Genomic DNA, 21,375 nt, shown 5'->3' on the forward strand with positions numbered 1-21,375 from the left:
AGAAGTCCGTTTACAATGACTTTTCCTTCTCTGACTGCTGAGTGCCAGGATTTTGTAAAGTTAACTGTCTATCCTTCTGTAGGAGGTGTGAAATGAAAGGCTGTAGGGTATCAGGTTTTTCCTGATACACATTTAAATAGCTATTAAGTCAACTGTACAGACATTTCAAAATATATTTCTTTAGTTGTGAAAGCCCATTTTCTGTACTTCTATGTGATGAACAAAATGTTTTAATAGGATGAAAAACACATCAGAACGCTTTATTTGGTGAAGTGCAAGGATAAATATGTTTTCTGAAACCCAATTTTCACAGATGATTGTTAATATACTAAATAGTTTTATCAGTAAGTCTGCATGGTAGTGGGAAGGTTTTTGGCCATTTCTTGAAAATGTACTGTCTGTAAGTGACAGTGCGCTACCACATCATGCCTTAGTTATTATATTTATTAAGAGTGAGTGTTTAAATATGAACTGAGAAACACTCCTGCACCTACCCTAATGGCAATGCTATTAGTAAACTGGGAGACAAGTTAGGGATCATGTGTATGCTATATGTGGGGTGGATTTTCATTACACATGGAGCAAACGTGTAGTCTATTTAATCAAAAAAAAGTTTGTTTTGTACAGCAGAAATGCCGAGCTCACATATTTGAAGGTGTACTCATGGGAGAATGAAGAAAAAGGCAACTATGTAAAATAAAATCTTTACCAATGATCACATACTTCAGTTAGGTTGAGTAGATTGTTGAAGTTACTCGATCTGCAGGCCTAGTAACATTTTTATGATTTTTCAAAGTCTGACACACACACACTCACTAGATATTTATATGCTCTGCTTCATAGTTCTTTCCATATGTTTTCTGACACTCTTCTCACCTATGTGCTTTCCACAGCCAGCATCTATTGAATTGTGTACATATTTGTAGAACTCTTGTGTTTCTTTATACTCTTGCTTTATATGTGCTCTCAAAGTTCCTCCTCAGCCAGTCTTTCTAATGTTTTCACCTCACCTCTTGACACTCACTAAGATACAATGTTGCGTACTGGATTGCCTTCATTTGATCAACCCTTTACCCACATCTGATGACTTGCTTATCCATTAAGCTTTAGACATGCCAATGCAACCCAATAGGCTAGAGTAGCAAGCTCAGTAGAAAAGGTCTGCACAGCAGGAGAAATTAATTACTGAATAGACAAGTATTACAATAAGGAAAACAGAGGTATATTTAGCATATTGTGATGGCATCAGTCATGCCTCTGGTAACATCTTAATGTCCTGTGTCTTGTTATTAGTGATACCAGTGAGGATTCAGTGAGGATTCAGTCATGATTATTGTCAAAGCAATGAGCCTTATGTTGGGCAGTGGCAAGACTGTTTATGTAGCTGCCGTGTTCTGTGACTCATTAACTCATAACCTTCACACCCACTGATTGGAATTTGTACATTTTTAACATAGAATGAGTCATCTGCTTGGTTGGTACCCATATTATCCCTTCAACAAGAGCTCCCTTCACTTGAATGTAATGGATTTTGTAATTATATACTATGACAAATCCTATGTAAAATCTCCAGGTAACATGAATAGATGCCTTGGCCAGTAGGCTTTGTTAAGGTCTTACTGCACTACACCAATGGTAGCTACTCACATACAAAAATCAGTGTGTGTATACTGAAGTGTTCCGAACTCAGCAAGTGCCGTGATTGTTTCTTGCCGCATGTTAAATAATTTAGTACATAAAGTAGTGTTTGGGTATGTTCTAAGATAAATGTACAGTGTAAAAACTGCAATATGTTCAGTTGTAGGGTGGTGTACACTAGAAAGATTTTATGTGAAAAGAATCAATTTTTGTTTTTATTCTTGATATTCATTACACTGTTCAAAGCTGAATGACATTTACATAATAGAGGCAGTGTTTGCAGTGTTATAAGTCCCATGTGCTGAAGTTCTGAGTTGTAATAGTTGTGTGATTAAAGTCCTTTCTAAATCACTTAGAGATCTATGTGACAGTTTGCCATGGTAACAGATAATGCATTGCTAGGGGCTGACAATGAGATGAGTTTGGAAGGGGATCGTAGGCTGGGAGAAGTGAAATCAAGATCTCAGTTATTCAGGTGTGAGATAGACCTCGGATACACAAAGGTGAGAATGCTAGAGATCAGTTATAGTGCAATTAGTTCTACGAAACCGTGAAACTAAAATCAATCACGTTTCAAATATTTTCTTCAGGGCAGCATATGAAGATAAACACCACTGGGTGGTGGGGGGGCAGCTCAAAATAATAAAACCTTTGTCTTACAGCTATCTAAGTCAAATTCAAGGTGCCAGGACTAATAGCCTCTCTGACTGCTTCAAACAAACTTGAGGTGGGCAAAGAAGTAGGCAATAGCTCAGCAGACAACTACAATATACAGAGAGGGCGGAAATAAATGTTTTAGTCCACTTGGCAACCCTGCCTGTGAAACCCAGAATTATTTACCACAGGTGGTGATAGAAGCAAGATATACCCAGAATTCTTCAGTAAAGGACAAACAGTACAAGTATATAAAAAATCTAGGAGGTAAGTACAGTCCAAGGGGGTTAGTGAAAATTCTATTATCAATAAATCAGACCAATTCCCAGATGCCCCAGAAGAGTGAGTAAGCTTACCTAACCATGCACAAGCTATGGTAATGGAAGAGACTATTCAGTTAAGAAAAGACCCAATCTCATTAAGGGAGCATTACCCAGTGGCCAAGCAGAAACTCAAGTACACTCATAACTTATTACCAGATAACATAACCAATGGTGCCGTTGAAATGTGGCTGACTGCCAATTTAGTTTTTTCTCTAAGTAATAAAATGCTTGAAATAGAAGAGATCGATCCTTACTCAGTTCAATCAGAAGAGTTCCAACTAAGGGTCTTAGGCCAACGTATTCTACAGAGACAGACATCCACTTCCATAAAAGAGTAGGGCTTTGTTAAGGGGCAATTCAAGGATTGGGGGAACAGATAGAAGATATTTGATCTAAGGTATGTTGGAATCCTAGAAAGAAAGGAATTTGCCTCAATAGTAGCAGACTTAATAGAAGACTTAATCATAACTCAAATTCTACCAGAATCCAAAGAGGACCTCACAATAATGTGAGGTCACCGAGTTTCATTCATGGAGTATACAAACAGCAAGCACACAAGGACAATACTTGTGAACTTTATCCAGTTTAGCATTCAGAAGCGAATTCCCTCCACAGCAATCAACAGAAAATATGTGAAGTATTTTGTTTTCAGTTATTGCCTGATATGACTTTGGAAATTTCTAAATGCCGGAGGGGTTTCTGGCAGCTGATATGTCTGAACTATCTAATGGAGAAATAATTCTTTATCCATGTACCTTTGGTCGACAGCTGTAAAAAGAGACAGAATTCAATGAGAAGTTGATCACATGGCAAACTATAGTTCATAGAACTCACTATACAATCACATAAATTCAGGCCTCCCAAACTGGAACAAAGGCAGTAGACAGTAAAAAAATTGAAGCAATGTTCCTTGGGCATTTTCATAATATCTATAAAAAAGAATTTTTCTAACCTAGCCCCAATCTGGGACTCGCCTGGGACACCTGAGTTCCTAAAGGATAGTTTGTCCTTACCACTAAGGGTAGCCGGTATAGCGAGGTGGGGTGAACTTTTCGTGGAGGGCTCACTGATCCCTTGGGAGGCCCTCCGAGAAAATACTGGCTTTTCTATCTCCAGATTCAAATTTCTCCAGCTTTCTAGCTGGGCCACCACAAATTATGCTATTAGAAGCAATTACACTCTAGGTAGGGTTACACAGTTGGAGACACAGGCTACACAGAAATCTCCATTTAGAAAAGAGGTTGGTTTTTGGTATCGCACTATTCTTGAAGAGATCGATGGTGACTTTAAACTCCCAACTTCATTGTGGAATAGCTGCATTCCACAGGTTGATCTTGAGCTGTTGTGGCTTAATTCGTGTAAGACTCTATGGGATATTGTAAAGCCTGCCTGGTTAAGAAGGAATCATATCTTCACGATTCATAGAGCCTATTTTTCACCACAGAGGCTAACTAAATTTGCAAAAGATCTTCCTGTGTGCTGTGCTAGATGCGGTGAAGAAACGGCGTCTGATGCTCACATGTTCCTGACTTGCCCTCTCCTATCGAGCTTTTGGTACCAAGTGGGTAAGGCTCTGTCTACCTCTTTGGGGATACCTATTACCCTTGACTTTTCTCTGATTTTCTTTGGATTAATACCCAATTTGACTGGTTCACCCAAGCATCTGCTATTTTATGCCATCTTAATAGCAAGAAGAGAGATTTGTATTAAATGGAAAGATCCCAAGCCTCCGGAATTTTTAGACTGGCAGACTTCTCTCTTAAGGATATCCAAGATGGACCTTATAAGACCAGGAAGTAAGAAGAAGCAGGAATTTTGGAAACTTATGAAGTGGTGACGGGGTTTTTTTTTTTTTTTTTTTTTTTTTTTTTCCCCCCTGTCCAATGATTTCATTGCCCTTCCTGCCTTGCTACTGCCTTCCGGGCCTAGCAATTGGGTCCCTAGTGTATGTCGCCGCTGGCTAGTGTTTGAGAAGGAGATACACCGGTAAGCTTGTCTGTTGATAAAGTTTACAAATCCAGTGCACTGAGGCGGTGTCACTCTTTTCTTCTCGCTCCAATGCCTGGGTGGCTTCAAATGGGCTGAATATGAGGACAAAAAAAAAGAATTAAACCCACAGAGGTTGCTATAGCAAGCTTCCTTGCCAAAATCCAAATCCCCTCACTTACGGCTAGTTCAGGACTTGATTTAATACGTTTGATAGGGCAAGAGGAATTAGTAAACTTAGCAAAACATCTTACCAAATGTTAGACTGACGGGAAAGAGGGGTTTCTAAAAGAATGGTATCTGTACTTATTCATATAGTTAAAGGTACCCTTAACTAAATTATTAATTCAGATATTAAAAGGCTCATTATACCGTGCTCATTTAAAAAAGGAATCCTGATATGCTTCCCTAAGGAGGATAAAGATTTAGAAGACATAAAGACCTACTGATCAATTTAGCTGGTAAATGCAGATTATAAAATTTTAATGACAATTATTACATAAAGATTGGTGGTGGTAATCCTGAAACTGATCAGTAGAGATCAAAATGGCTTCATTTCTGTTCGTTAGTTATATACCAACACACACTTTTTGAAAAAAACTATTGACTACTTCAAAAGTAGCAAGTCTCTACCAACACTTTTCTTTTTAGATCCTAAAAAGGCATTTTACTTGGTGGGCTGGAGGTTCCTGTTTAAAGTACTGAAAACAATGTGTTTTCCTGCCCAGCTTGTGGGGTCAACTGTCAGCATATATGAGGGGTCCTCTTCTTTGATAGTTCTGAATGAAGAGTCACAGAGCCAGGAAAAATAACTAGGGGTACCAGGCACGGCTCTCCGCTCTTACCTTCTCTAGCTGCGTTTTTTATCGACCCTTTAGCATATTCACTTGGAGACAGCAGGGGAATTAAAGCAGCAATACCTGATGACCCTAATTTGAAATTGTACGCTGATGACCTGGTATTGTGTCTCCAGCCCGATATCAAAGTAATTAAAAAGCTGTTTGATATAATAGCATCTTACACTGCCCTTGCAAGCTATAAGCTAAACACCAGTGAAACCGAAATGGTACTGTTAAACCGATTGTTGAATCTGTTTTTCAATATTTGCCATTAAACTAAGGTAAACAAAAATATAATGTACTCACGGATCGAATTCACCAAAAACTAGGAATTATTATATAAATTCGATTTCATCCCCCTCATTCAGAAGATAAAATCCATTCTAGATCGATGAGAAAGCCTACAAATATCGAATGTAGACAGAATTGGTATGGTTAAGATGCATACACTACCCTGCTTCATTTTCTTTTTAATGCTGTCCCTTGCTGCTTATCAAGCCAATTTGTTTATAAAATTGACTCTGAAATCAATAATTTCATACGGCGTAAACATTGACCATGGTTAAGCTTGTGAAAATTAAACCTTCCTCAGGAAGAAAGTTGTATGGCACTTCCAGATTGGAAGAAATATTACCTTGCAGCTTTAATAATAATGTTTTTTAGATTCTATAACAGAGGCAGCTTAAAGCTATTTGATAACTACTTTGTAGAAAGGATGAAAGGGGAATATTTCCCTTATCCCAGCCTGCTGCTTTTATTACCTTTTATTCCCAAATTATTAAAATTGGACCATATCAACCTTTTACAACAAAAAGAAAACCACAGCAACTTGGTGATCTTTGACAATTCATGGTTACCATGTGGCAACCTCACTTAAAAGTCCTATGCCCCTAAATCCCCCATATAGATTACAGAGATGGGATAAAGCAGACCTCAGAAAATTAGAGGATTGGTTTCTCAATGATGAAATAGATTCTTTGGAATTCGTTAAGACTGGACTTCCACCAACTAAGATAGTGAACAAATACCACTTTTTACAAATCCATAATATTAAGCAAACATTTGTTTATACAAGTTGACACTTGAAGCAAAACAGTCAGGGACCTAGCACCTCTAGAAGGGTAGGCCAGTGGCAGAATTATCAAAATGATTTTAAATTAATATTTTGAATACTGCAAAGTAAATGGCAAAATGTAACAGGTATCAATTTGAATGGGAAAGATTGTGAAGCAGTATCCTCCTACTTTATTGTATTTTTTGCTTAAATTTCTTTATTCATTTTCCGGTTTAGTAATAAGTGACCTGCATGCACTTACATCAGTCATAAGTAAACTGCGAGTCTCAGATGGTACAGCATATCAGTGATAAAGCAACATTGTACATTACAAACATCTACCCTGGCATGCACTATTGAAGCCCATGTTATAGGGTGACATGTGGTATGTAGAGGCAGTTGCTACATCCGATGTCAGTGGCTCACATGTCTGTGTAAGGCATGTTGGGGTTGGGAGAGGAAGGTTGGGGAAAGGGGGGTGTTGGACCTGGCCCTTTTGGCAGGTTCACCCCTAAACTTTTTGCAGTTATCCTGGCCTTTTTCCCTATGTACTGTTAGTAGTTTTAGGCCTCTAGGCATTTTAGCACTGTGTCCCAGTGTAAAGTGCGTGCGCTCTGTGTGACATTTTGTGAGACTGGCCTGCCCTCCCATAGGAATGCATGGGGGATATGTGTGTCCATGGTAGTTCCTGATGTGAGAGGAGTGCAGGGGCGAGTTTGATATGTGCGAACTCGTGAGAATAAATGCTGCGCAATGTTGTGCGCAGATTTATTGTGACTGGTGGAGAAGTGCCACTTTTAGAAGTTGGCATGTCTGTGTGCTGTGTGATGTGAATTGCCTGTCTGGCTTGGGATTGACAGGAGCTGGGAGGGCTGGGGAATTCCAGGAGCCAGGGTGAGTCTGCCCGGTGGTGAATGGAGAGATCTGCATGTAGATGGGAGGGAGGAGTTGCACCTGGGACCTGAATGGGGCTGGGCTTTCCCTTCACAATGCTGGCTCCACCTCCTGTGGTGCGTCTGATGTCCCTGGCCTGTCCTGTGAATAGAGAGGGGAGCTGAGCAAAACAAAGTGCTCCTGAACCAGTTGTATCTGGTTCTCCCCGTGCCCTACAGTTGAGACAAAGGAACAGGGCCGGACTGGCTACCGGGCGTTTTGGCATGCTGCCGAGCTGGGGGCTGATGTCACTGCGGTGGGGGCTAATTTCGTTGATGGAGACCTGTGTGTGCTTTGAAATAAACAAAGCAAAACGAATTTCGTTTAGCACACGCAGGTCCCCATCAACGAAATCAGCCCCTAGCTCGGCAGCATGCTAAAACGCCCGGTAGCCAGTCCGGCCCTGCAAAGGAACATGTAATATAAAAGAAGGGGCTGTGACCCCATGAAAATGTTCTTGTTTTTGGACTTGAAACTACCAGGGGCGTGCTGCTGCTGGGGCCCAGGGGAAGGTTTGCCTCCCTAGGCCCTGCCCTGCCCCTGGATGCCTGGAGGACTTTCCTTTGTTGGGAGCTGCTTTGCTCCACCTTTGATGCCCAGGACTTCTTGGACCCCCCCCCCTTTTTGATTTTCCTTTTACTTTGCCAAGGCTGATACTGTCCTAGCGCCCTGGGAGCGCTTTATTTCCCTGGCAGCAAAGTGCTTTAATTGTCCTAAGGAGGAGCGCTTCTGTCCTCCACTTGCAGCGCTGGGCTGCGATTGTCTTCAAGGGAATCCCCAGCGTAGGGATTCCCCTGCTGTGTGCCTTGTTCGGCAGGAGCCTACCCCGCTCGGTGATTGTAGCTTCCGCGGGTGCCCACCCCGCTATTTGACTTTAAATAGTGGGTGCCCACCCCACATAGCCGCTTTGTGTCCTTCCTTAATGTGGGAACCCACCCCGCATGTCAGAGAATCACCGCCACGGCACCGAGCCGCCAAGAAGGAGAACGCCGGGGAAACCGGAAGTCAGGCGAATGCAGCGCCTGACGTGGGGCGGGACTTCCGCGTTTGCAAGGAAGCTCGGCCCCAAGTCGAAGAGAACAGAGTCTCGCGGCCGGCGCATGAAGTCCCGGTCCCAGGAAGAGGGACTGGGTGAAGAGGAAGCACTCGCGCGGGGAGAGCCTGCCCCGTGCAGCCCGCCTACGCCGAAGAGTCGAGGAGAGGAGTCCGGTATCAGAAGATGCCTTGCGTCCCCGCGGGGCTCCCTGGGGCGGCTGGGAGCCTCGGGAGCCCCGGGGGAAAAGCGAGCCGTATGGTGCCGACAAGAGCCCCGGTCCCAGAAGAGGGACCGGGTGAAGAGGGGGCCCGGCTGAAGCGGAGTCTGCTGCCTTTACCCCCCAGAGCCGGTGAGTGAGGGAATGGGGGGGACCGGGCCGCATTTCTCTCCCGCTCCAACGAAGGGAGCATATCTGGATTTACGTGCCAGTGAAGGCACCGTGTTTAGGGTTCTTGGGCGGCCCCGTCTGACAGCGGGCCACCCCAACGGGGGCATAGTTGTTTTTCAGAGCCTGCGTGGCTCCCAGGTTTCGCCCATAATCTTCAGAGCCCCGTGTGGCTCCGACCTGACACATCACTTTTTTTTCCTACAGAGCCGCTGCGGGCTGCTCCACCGATGGTATATTTGTTTTGAGGGCCCAGTGGGGGTCTCACAGTGGACATGATATGTTTTTGGGCGCCAGTGCGCTCTAACGCTGGGGGCATATTTACTTTAAAGGGCCAGAGGAGTCCGCGTTCTTTCCCACGTTTGCCCCCATCCTTCTTAGAGCCTAGGTTGCTCCAACGTTTGGTACATTGGTTTTAAGGGCTACTGAAAGCCCATGCCGCATTTGAGTATTTACAGCTGCGCAGCCATTAGTGCCAGCTGCACCGTTTAGGCCCTCATTTAATATTCACAGCTGCCCAGCAAGTAGTGGGCAGCTGCAACGTTTAGGTCTGCGCAGATTGCGCACCCTTGACTTTCCCGGCTTTTGCAGTGCGCCTTGACTTTGGGGACACCGGGCATTTAAGCCCACTTTCTGAGATGGCCAGTTGGCCAGGGGGGGATTGTTCGATTTATAGGGCGCCAGGCATATGTACAGGATACTCGACATATCATAAACCTTGTGGAACACGTGACTTTTAATCCAAACAACCAATACTTGGTAACCATGGATATAGAAGCACTTTACAGCAACATACCCATTGACGGGGCCATATGTGCTGTTCAGTGGTTTCTACATACTTTCAACATCAAATGCCCCAAGGTATTTGTTTCTAGAGTGTCTCAAAATTGTCCTCACAGATAACATTTTCGAATTTAACAACAACATCTATAAACAAAAACAAGGCGTCAGTATGGGGGCGTCTTGTGCACCAACGGTGGCTAATATATACATGTCTCTGTTTGAACAACAGTTCATTTTCAATGAGATATCTCCCTTTTATGAATCTGTGACCCATTGGTCGAGGTTCATAGATGATGTCTTTTTCATCTGGAGTGGTTCCCATGAGGACCTGTCTCAGTTCTTGGAATGGATCAACTTATGTGATTCAAATATTCGGTTCACACATACCATTAGCACTGAGCAAGTGGAATACCTAGATGTGTTAATCCAACATGAGGCTGGAGCCCTAATTGTTAACCTATTTGTAAAAGCCACAGCCAGAAACACATTACTCCACTATGACAGTTATCACCCCACCACACAGAAAAACAGCATTCCGTTTGGAGAGTTTTTGCGCGTCAGACGTAACTGTACCAACATCCAAGACTATGACAATAAAGCACAGGACATGAAGAATAAGTTTTTGGTGAGAGGCTATCCAAGAAAGATAGTAAGAGATGCATACAAAAGAGCGCGGTTCTACGACCGCCAACATCTATTAACCAAAACTAAAAAAGAAGAAGATCCCCAACTAATCTTTGTAACCAGACACTCAATGCTGAATGCACGTGTACGACAAGCAGTTTGCTCCAGTTGGTCAATCTTGAACATTGATAGATCTAACAATTCTAATGTAATTCCGAAACCACTTTTTGCATACAGGCGCAACAAAAATTTGAAAGATCATGTGGTGCATTCACGAATGGGCAAAATTGCCGGTCAGCAACAGAAAACTATTGACGGCTCCAAACCAGTAGTAGGCACTTATAAATGTACTACCTGTAAATCTTGTGATACAGCCCTACAGTCACCCACCCTGCATTTCAATGGACAAGTCATTTCTTCAACTAGACTTAACAACTGTAAGACATCGGATGTCATTTATTTAATCATATGCCCATGTCAATTAGGATATGTGGGAGAAACGGGAAGACAAATGAGTACCAGACTTACAGAGCATAGATCTGCCATCAGAACACAGAAAATGACAGCCCCATTGGTAAAACACTATCTAGATAGCAACCACACTCCTGATGAAATGCAATGGTACATTCTTGAAAAAATTCTCCCCAGACCTGGCACGACTACAGAAAAAACTAGAAAAGTCAGGGAAGTCTATTGGATCTTTATTCTGGGTACATCGACTAGGGGATTGAATTTAGAAATACCTTGGGATCAAGCCATCAAATACAATAAGTGAAAATTACTCTGGTTCCACATAACTAAGCATAACCTACAGCGAGAATTGGGTCAATACTGCTGCTCTTTCAAATCTACTTCATGTTGTAAGTAGGGCATAGTCACCTTATGGACACGTTTTAGATGCATGCGTGCCATCTCATTATGGCCTCTCCCAACCACCCCTGTTATTCATTGTTTAAAATAGGAATACCCCAGGCCCTCTGTTACCAGTTTTATCTTGTGGAATCAAAAGTTAGCCCCGGTACACATTGTCTATATCAGGAATATTCAAGGCCCCCTGTCTCCAGTTTTTGTCTTGTTTAGGCAACAGTCACCTTATGTAGGCATTATACATGGGGTCTACAGTATCTAACATCTCTGACATGCAAGAAACGTTTAGTCAGACCCACAGTCCCTATGTTGAAATGATACATTATCTCTTTATTAAGAGACAAAGATCACGGTTCATTGTATCCTGTATACCCTAGTGGGGGCCCCATGCATATTGGTTTCATTAATCAGGAACTCCAGCACAGTCAGCCTTGGAACATATACTTTTACTACCATATTGAACAATTTTCAACTGATGTAATCGCCATCATGCAATCGATTTTCCTTTTTCCTATTGGAACTTATAGGATCATATCCATAAGAGCCTATCCAAGATGGCGCCTTTTTAGACGAAAATGGTAATTTGATTGGAGTGCATGTATTGGTCACCCAGATTAATCCAAGGAAACTCCAGCGAATTCCTGCTTATAGGGGCACAAAAGATTTCTTGATAAAGTTCCTCCTGCAAGCTAGTACATCGATAGCAGCCATCATAAAAGTACACGTATTAATTTGACCGATATGGCAATTAGCGGCGTAGATTCATTCGAGGGCTGGACTTGTTCGCCTAGATCGGGGGTATATATTTTACAGCACTGTTGCAACAGGTTGTGACCTGTATCGGGTTCATACAGTACTATTTACCCTTTCTAAGATGGCGCTTACGCACCCGAGCGTCATTTATCCAAACACGGAGAGATTTTGAAACGCGATTGAGGTGGGTGGGACTAATTACATATAACCCTCTCTTGCAACCGTCACTTCAGGATACCCCTACTTGGCGTCCGACACCATTATCTACCCAGAGGTAAGAGCCTCTCATGTTAGCTATTCCAACCTCGGAAGTTCACTATTCGAGCAGTATAGTTTTATTTGTCATCACTAATGTGAAGACAGAAGTTGGCAAAAATACCGTTTTATTTAGCCGTTTTCTGTTCAGCTTTCATGTAGTTTTCTTTTTAACAATAGCAAACAGTTGACTGTTGTGTCGATATGTTATCCAGTGACCTTCGCATTATCTCCGTAACTGCCGGCGGTTAACAATATAAAAATGCTAAATCGGCATGTATTATTTGATTTGTATTTTTGCCAAGACTCTGCAGCTAAGATAGTATTACGCAGGACATACATCCCCGTATGAAAAGGGAATCCATATTAGTGAAAGCTTATAAAGAGCCACCCCATTTGAACTATATTAGATCAGGAATTGTTGCCCGACACATTAATCAACTATAGTATTCTATTAGGAATCTTCTGTTCATTAAATTAGGGCAGTTTTAACTCATAGCTTCAAATTCATTAATTCGGGTTTCTCTCTCTTTTACCTCTTTCAACAGTGGAAAACTAAACATGGGTTGCACACACCAGAATCCACCGCATAATATTTAAGGCATTATTGTATAGCCTATAACGCATGAACATCTAGGTACCTAAGGTCAGTATTAACCTTGCAAATGATTAGGAACACTTGGGGTTAGTAATAATGGTGTCCCTAGGAGATCTTTTCTAAAAACAAACTTCTCCTGTTATAGAGATTGGCATTTGGACAGAAGCTTCATCACGTCTCTCTAAAATATAAGGGGACGGTTCACTATGGAGTGAAAATTTTAACATATCCAGAAACCCATCAGGAGAACTGTGATTGCATCATTAGGGTAAGCTCGATTGAAGCATGGTTGCATGCTTGTACAATTATAGGAGTACTGTAATCACTCTTTTGAAACATTGCATAACTGAGTTTCACGTATTTGATTGTGCAGGTCACAAAATTTGAACGAAGAATTGGTAATCATCACTGCCTCTCTATCCAACGTTAGTGGCTCCCCTTACCAAGGTATTTTTTGAACCTATTATAACTCCTTATGACTACCATAGGTAGGGCAGATATAATATAGCGCCAAGCATTGCCACCAATATTAAACTGGGCTTTCGGTATATCGTTTTGTTAGCAAACTAGATACAATCCCTTATAATATGGATCTGCTATACGTTGATTCTCTTTATCTTTTGTTGGCGAGCCATACATCACATATGGATCCAATATATTTGGACCAGGGACATATAGACTATGAAGGCAATTCATTATTCCTTCCCCTTCCCCTTCCTCTGTAGAATGTTACAACACAGAAGATTCTAATCATGTCTTTACATTATTCACGTTGTTCATTTTCATATATTTTTTTGACTCTTCCATCCTTTTCCCGGGGGCTGGGTTTTAGTAATCCCGCGCTGGCTACTTGTGTAGTTTTTAACATGGTGTTAAGTTTAACACCATTATTGCATAATTGCATGAAGGAGCAAATTGATATCCAGGTTTTTTCACACATGTATATATGTACACATACCTTTTTTTCATTATTACATTCTCTTTTTTCTTGTGTTTAGTTAAAAACTGTGATGGAATCCTGATGAAGGCACTGCCGAAACGCGTTGGTCTTTCCATTATATGTTCTGCTATTACACGCCATTGATTATTTGTGGTTGTTCTCTTCACACTTTTTCTTGGCATATACAGATTTGAGCCTACATCGAATCAAGCAATGAGATGTTGGGATAAGAATGATACAGAAAATTGTACTATCTCATTCATTCATCATTGTCTAGAATCACTGCTGACTTAAGGCTATGTGTACATGTGGTTCTGAATTGTATCACTAGTAAATTTGTCTATCTATTACAATGCTGAATGTACATATGTATATCTATATGTCTCTTCTATTTTTGATACAAGAAACGTTGATATTTTATCAGAAAAATATTAAAACAAAATTAAATAAACAAAATTTATATAATTCATGTTGATGTTATAAGTATTATGTTCAAAGTGAAAGTTTTTACAGTATTGTAAAACCTGCAACATCGATTTAATTCTTGCTCCTTCCTGCATAGTTATCAAATTTATCGTTGCTGTTCTCCCCTCTTTCCCAACGCAGTTTTTCCTCTTGGTAGGTTGTATCCTTTTTCCAGGGGCCCCGTCATTTTTCAAAGTCTAGGGCGCCAGGCCCTACTGTGATTCTTGGGTGCTAGGAAATGTAATGTATGTAGAATGATTTACGCACCTGTGTTGATACCTCTAAATGTGTATTATGATTATGAGGTTGGTTCGCATATAATGGTTTATGCTAGTGAGAGTTATTCCCTAATATAGTTATACTTAGGAGGTCAGGGTCTAATGTGTTTAGACTTGTCAGAGAATTGCGTAATGTGGTTATGTTGATGAAGTTGGCGTACAATGCGTTTGGCGCCTAATGTGATAACTGTGCATAATGTAGTTTCTGCTTGGCTTTGGCGCACGCCTTAGCCAGCCAGAAATCCCATTTCTAACAGGGGGGAAAGATGGGGCTGAGGTATGAACTAATAATCTCGCATAACCCAGGTCTCTGTCTCTCCCCAGGCTTTCGCCCCACCCATAATGTGTTTGATGGCAGCATCTGCCTACCCCGACGAGTGATGTATTGCTCGGCCACATGTAGGGGGCGTGCGGGCGGATGTCAATCTGACCGCCCACCAGGTCCCCGTAATACCTCCGCTACGCTTCACCGCGGGTCTCCATAGGTGCCACCTCCTAGCCCGTGATCTGTGTTGGGTTCATCGTCTGTTTGCCAGGTGCCATGGAGCTCCAGGAGGATTGTGCCCCATGAAGTTGCCACCGGCAGCTTACAAAGTCCCAGGGTGTCTTCATGACATAAGGTAACACTTTCTGCCTGTTCCCAATTAGTCAGCTAGCGGTGCCACGCCGCTACAGGTGGGGACTCTGGCTGTTTCCTACACTAGTGATCAGACGCTTGGCCGTGATAAACTCCAAGTCGATAAATCTAAGCGTCACCTTGTGTCTCTTGGGCCGGCGGTAGAGGCCCAGTATGTGCACCTCCCAAGTGCAGTCCACCGCCCGCTGAATACAGTCGGCCAGGTGGGTGACCACAGACCACCAGTAAGTGCCCAACACTAAACAGCTCCACAGCATGTGGAGCAGATTTGTGTCAACCTGTTGGCATCTAGGACAGCAGGCATCGTTGCGACCGAAGTACCTATTGATTTTGGCCAGTGTCAGGTATGCCCTATGTATTATGTATTATATAATATTGTATGAGCCGGAACCTGGTGTTCCTGGGGGATGAGCATGGACCCCGCCAATATTGAATCCTATTTGCAGTCTGTGCACGATCGGAGGAGGTCCGCGTCCCAGTGGAGCCTGAGGGGGTTTAGCGGGCACACCGTGTATGTATGCAACGAGTCAGCAAACCAATTTGTGAGGTGCCTCTCTGTACCCATCATGTGTATGTACTGTATAATAAGGTGTACGGTTGGTTCCTGTGATATGTCTCCCCACATAGCCCGTAGTGCTGGGATCCGTGAGGTATGGAGGAGGAACTGGAGGAGGAACTGAACTCGCAGCAGGCCATCCTTGTCCACCAAAACATCAAAGGGCACCAGTTAACGGTTGGTTCCTGTGATATGTCTCCCCACATCGCCTGTAGTGCTGGGATCCGTGAGGTATGGAGGAGGAACTGGAGGAGGAACTGAACTCACAGCAGGCCATCCTTGTCCACCAAAACATCAAGTTGGTCTCCCAGTGTCTGCAATCCAGCCGCATTCCAGGCGGAGAGTTCCGTCCTGGTGGTGGTCCGTTGGACCCTTGGTGTGCCTTGGAGGGGCAACGCAGGCGCATAGGGGACTGTAATGCCCGGAAGACGTAGGTCCCGAAGAAAGCACAAATGGGCCACCCCCAGCATCAGCTGGGTGGGTGTTTGGGTCTCGCCTACAGGGGTGAAATAGCCTGAGTAGTGACAAGTGCGCCCACGGCGGCGAATGCGTGGCAGTATCTTCTAGATTCAGCCCGCTGGCCCATTTGGCCACCCACTGCAGTTACGCAGCCAAGTAGTAGTGCTCCATATTGGCCATTGCGAGCCGCCCCTGACCAGCTGGCAGGTACAGCTTGGATAGTACAACTCAACACCGTGAGCTATGCCAAATAATCTCCTGCATGGTGCTTTAGAAAAAGAAGGGGGTTTGAATATATATTGGCAGATTAGAGAAGAAGTACAAGAGTCGGGGTAGCACCACCAATTTGAGTAGGACTATGCGACCCATGACTGCTAGGGGCAGACTCCACCAGAAAAGCATTTGCAATTTCATGACAGAAGTCCCTCGCACGAGATTCCCCTCCAGCAGCTCATCAGGCTAATGGTAAATCCTGACCCCTAGGTATCTAAAAACAGATGGTTGCCACTGTACACCCATGCCATTAACAATCAAAGTGGGGCCCGGTGCAGTCAGACTTCGCCCTAGTTACCTGAAGGCCAGATTGGGACGCAAAGGTAGCGAGCGTCCTCGCTATATTATTGCAAGGGTCCCTCACTTCCCTGACGTAGAGAAGCAGGTCGTCAGCGTAAAGGGAAATCATATGCATCCCGTCAGCCAAGGGTATCCCTCATTCCGCTCTGCTGTTCCGGAGGGCCAGCAGCTCTATAGCCAGTGAGAATAGTAGCAGTGACAGAGAGCAGCCCTGCCTGGTACCATGGCCAGTGGCCACAGAATCAGACACAAGTGGTCCCGTCCTCACTTTGATGGTGTGGAGGGTATACAAAAGCAGGACAAAGCAGAGAAAATGTGTTTCCAGCCCATATTGGGAGAGGGTGAAGAATAGAAAGTACCATTCCAACGTGTCGAATGCCTTCTCTAGATCAAGCACAGGCAGGAAACCAGGGGAGCCAGGCAATCGGCTAGTATCTTGGCTAGAATTTTATAGCTGGTGTTCAGGAGTGCCAGTGGGCGATACGAGCCCAGCCACTCGGGATCTCTGGCCTGTTTGGGTAGCGAGATGAGCAGCGACTCGCAGAGATAGGCTGGAAGGACAGGTGCCTCAAGTAACGCTTCATAAAAGGCCGCGAGGGGCTAGCGTTGTAGTGTATGCTTTGTAGTACTTGGCCGGTAGGCCATCCGGCCCAGACGCCTTCCCCGTGGCCAATGCCCCAATTGCTGTTTGGACCTCGAAAAGCATAATCGGTTCTGCAAGTTCTGCCCGTTGCAATGGCGTAATAGTGGGCAAGTAGAGAGTAGAGAAGACGGACTCCAGTGCTGTAGGCTCCACCCTGACAATGGACTGGTGTAGTGCCGTATAATGCCTGACCAGTTACTGGTGTCTACTGCTGAGTGCTCAGCAGCTGGCCCGATATCGAGTGCAAGGAAAGAATCGTCCACCACATTTGCTCCTGGCGGATCAGCCACACCAGTAGACGTCCTGCTTGGTCCCCTACAGCATGTGTATGGGTGGAGTGTCCAGCTTAGTTGAGGCAGCGCAGTCCTTCCAGTGCTCCTGCCGCACCTCATTCAACTGCTGCCTGCACTCTGAATCCTCCACCGCGTCAGAGTACAGCTGAAGGAGTGACCCTTCCAGGCGCGTTGTGTCCCCGTCCAATTGTTTGTGAATGCTCCAGCTGAGACCCAGATATTGTCCTCTGATCACTGTCTTGAATGTGTCCCATTCCACTCCCTTGTCAGTGATGGAGCCCATGTTTTCTTCAAAGAAAGTGTGGATGGCCTTGCCCAGGGATGCCTGAAAGGGTGGATCCTCAAGTGCTAATGGCTAGAGGCGCCATATACGTGTAGCCTGCCCTGTGCCCTCCCATGCCAGCTCGAGAAGTTAGGAGTTATGATTCGAGTTTGTCCACCCCATGTAATCTATATGATGGCAGCTGGGGAATAAGGTTGCTGAACCCACAAAGCCGACAGTGCGGACATGGAGATCATGTGGTGTTGAGTAAAAAGAGTATACCCGCACATTGGGGTTCAGTGCTCTCCATATATCTGTCAAGTGCCAGTGGTGAACGAATCCTATCATGTTTGGTATCAAACATGTTGGAATCATATCCCCACACCGTAAATGGTATGGGAGGTATGATTCCAAGCACTGGAAGAGCCCTCCGTTAGGCTCGCAGTGTTCCCGGTGCAACCTTCTAGTCCAAAAAGCACAAATTGGTTGCTGCCAACCAGAGACACATTTCTGCCCTCCTGCTGCTGAGCCAAGCTCGAGCAAAGGAAGGTGGAACAATAGGCATCCTGTCACAGGGGGGCGTGTCCACCTCCCAGACAGAATTTAGTGTATTGGGACCAGGTGGGTGCGCTTGCCAGCTCTGGAAAGTCTGCATGAGGGGCACATTTGTTGTCCCTGTGCATAGTCCAGTTCAAACCAGTTCTGGGATACGTTGGCTTCCGCTCTCGAGTGAAACCGGACAAAGGACACTTGAGTAACCTCCCCCTGTCCAGACCCTCCCCTGGGTGGGTCCCCTGAATCTTCTCAACCCTTTCTCTAGGGCACTTCAGGGCTTATCTGGGTTTAGGTCCCTAGATTCGTCATGGGATAAGATTCAGATCAGACACCACTGCACTTCTACTGTCTGGGCACTCAGGACTTAACTGGACTTCGGTTGGGCCTGACTTCATCTCCCTTCCAGTCTGCTGCATTGTCTGTGCCTGTGCATCATACAGGAACCTCCAAGTCCTATGAAGCATCAAAGACAACCAAAATAATCTCCCTTGGAGTGAAGGAGTCACTCCTCTGCATTCGCAGGCACCTCAACTAAGTCGACCGGTCTGCAGATCCTGAGCTCCTCCGGGCTCCATGGGCTCTGCTACACAGGCGGTGTTTTTCCACAGCTCCCGATGCCTGCTCTACCCTCTCACTGAGTTTAAGGCCAGCATCCCTCGTCGGGGTTGCAATAACCGAACCCCTGGGTACCGCGTCCAACTTGCAGTTTCAATGGCTTGTAGGCTTCTTTGCAAGAAGATCTTTGGGCTCCTAGTAGTGTAGTGAGGACGGGGTTCTATGTGCACACATTGCTGTGTTAGCATAAGCGCTTTAGATGTAAAACGCCATCTTGCCACTTTGCTGCTTTTGCACACAACACTGCAGGTAGCTGTTATTACAAGAAAAACTGCTTGCTTGCTTTTTCTTCACATGAGAACAGTCTGTTGTTCACAGCCCTAGGCGTACACCGCGACCTTAGTCTGAACACTGTGTGCAGAAGCCATCAAGATCAAATAACAATGTATGCTGTTGAATTCAGGTTGAGCGGCCCACGCTCTAGACACAACACGCACACAGCTGCAAATATCTGAAACTCGGGTGCCTTTAATATTGCATTTGCATGCATGATTAAAACACTTGGAGAAAACCTTTCCAGACACAGAGAGCAGAGCTGATCCTGTGATGTGATTCACCTAAGCTGATATTTACGGTATGGGGTTCCCCATTCAAGCCTAGAGACCTTCTATTAGTTTCATAAAACTAGTTTACTAGCGAAGGGAGGGTGGTTGTTTTCCACTATCATTTGTAATATGATTTCTCCCTTCATTTTCTATGGTATTGTAACAATGCTGATGGTTTTGTTTTTAATCATTTGTCTGCTTATGTTGGTACTGCACCTCAGAGCAAGGAGTTAAAAATAAACATTTTAAACTCTACCGTGTCTCTGATTACTCTTGTTGTGGACTGATATGAGAATAATAATGAAAAGGTGTTTCTGATTCCCACCATTCCTGAGAGTACTCTAAGTCGCTTGTTCTGGGTTGTCTAATCATTGGTAGCTTCGAAATGATACGGAGAACGAATGAGACACTGATGTTAGTCAGATAGGGGTTCTGGGTACTGAGGTGAGTTTTTTGGTACACCACAATTCACTGAGGTCCTGGTTTCCTGCGCATAGTTCTGTGCATGAGCAGAATCCCTGCAACATGGCGCACCTAAAGTTTTGGTCTTATGATTGAGACGCCTTAGTAGTGCTTATATTAGTCCACAATACCCTCACTCTTGTTTCCGGTTGACGGGAGTGACGGTGTAAACCTACCTAAATCGTTATAATATATAGGTTCTCTCAAGCTTGACAATTAAAAAGGTTTCATTTTATCTTATACCCTTTTTGTGCTACTGTTTATATAGATTGTTTTTCTTCTCTGTGTCCTTATGGCTGAAGTCGCTATGACGATGGGATGTCTATTATCTTTGTAGTGAGTGCCGATGCATCGCATCCCTATGAGCTTTTTTACTCTTGGGTTACTTTGCCGGAAGTGAATGCGGATGATAATACGTTTCACACATACACTCCTACGGCAGACCCGGCTAATTACACGCCGTATAGGACGCAGGAAATTCCCATTTCTGCTTGGCAGCATCGTATTTGGTTCAATGGAGCCCTCCCCCACACGGTTACACCGGTTCGTTTGGGTCCCTTGTCCATTCCAGGGGCCACTTGGCCAGTCTTGGCCGGGTTTACACCACATCCATGTTATTTGCAAGCCCCAAAGGATGACTTACATCAGCTCCATACCGCCTTGATTACGGTACATAGGGCTTTAGTGCAATACGTCTCACGCAATGTCTAGGTGGGGGCACCTGGGGTTGCGGCGCAGCCAGCTGGCCCGGCCGGGATTACTATTAGTCCCGTCATGGTTAATTCGGTAATGGTCAAGCGCCCCCAGAATAAGGACGATATGCCTTATTGGCTTGCTGAGAAATTTGACCAGCTGGAAGCGGTATTTCCGAATTCTACTCCCGTGGAAAAACACAGGATCCTCACCATTAGTTTGCAGAAAGACTTAGTCCCAGAGGTAGCTGATTGTGGCAACTGGGGTAAAGTGTTTGCAGCAGTCTACTCGAAGTGCTTTGGCACGCCGTCTATGGCTGTACTGCCCTCCGTGATCAAGCTAGTTCAGGATCAACACAGTCCGGAGGCGGCGGTTGAGTTAGGGATGAGGCTTGTCGGCGTGTTCGACGTAGTTGTCAGGCTCATCCTTGCTAACGTCAAGGGAGATGCGGTTAACTTTCAAGTGTCGAATGCCCTGCGCCTCGTCGACGACGTCGATAAACCCCGGCAGTTACTGAAAATTATTGCAGAGGCTTATAAGACCATTGGCCGCAATAGTTTAGTGGTTACGCCTTTTGTTCAAACAACGACACAACCACAAACTAAGACGGTGACATCTTCTAAAGACGACCATCCAGCTTTTCCTAAACAAAATTGGAAATCTAAGAAACA

At 44.5% G+C, this 21,375-nt stretch overlaps 1 protein-coding gene and 1 long non-coding RNA gene across 2 annotated transcripts in view; both read left to right on the top strand.

Moving 5' to 3' along the window:
• The window catches only part of LOC146789978 (tektin-5-like), an 881,871-nt gene that overhangs the window by 641,275 nt on the left and 219,221 nt on the right, over positions 1 to 21,375 (top strand). The window lies entirely within an intron of this gene.
• On the top strand, positions 12,080 to 19,804 carry LOC146789980 (uncharacterized). The gene is made up of 5 exons (XR_014969510.1): positions 12,080 to 12,149; positions 12,679 to 12,776; positions 12,874 to 12,996; positions 13,102 to 13,175; positions 13,727 to 19,804. It is a non-coding gene; the product is annotated as an uncharacterized LOC146789980 (long non-coding RNA).

Source organism: Triturus cristatus, chromosome 10, assembly GCF_964204655.1.
Source record: "Triturus cristatus chromosome 10, aTriCri1.1, whole genome shotgun sequence".
Lineage (NCBI taxonomy): Eukaryota > Metazoa > Chordata > Amphibia > Caudata > Salamandridae > Triturus > Triturus cristatus.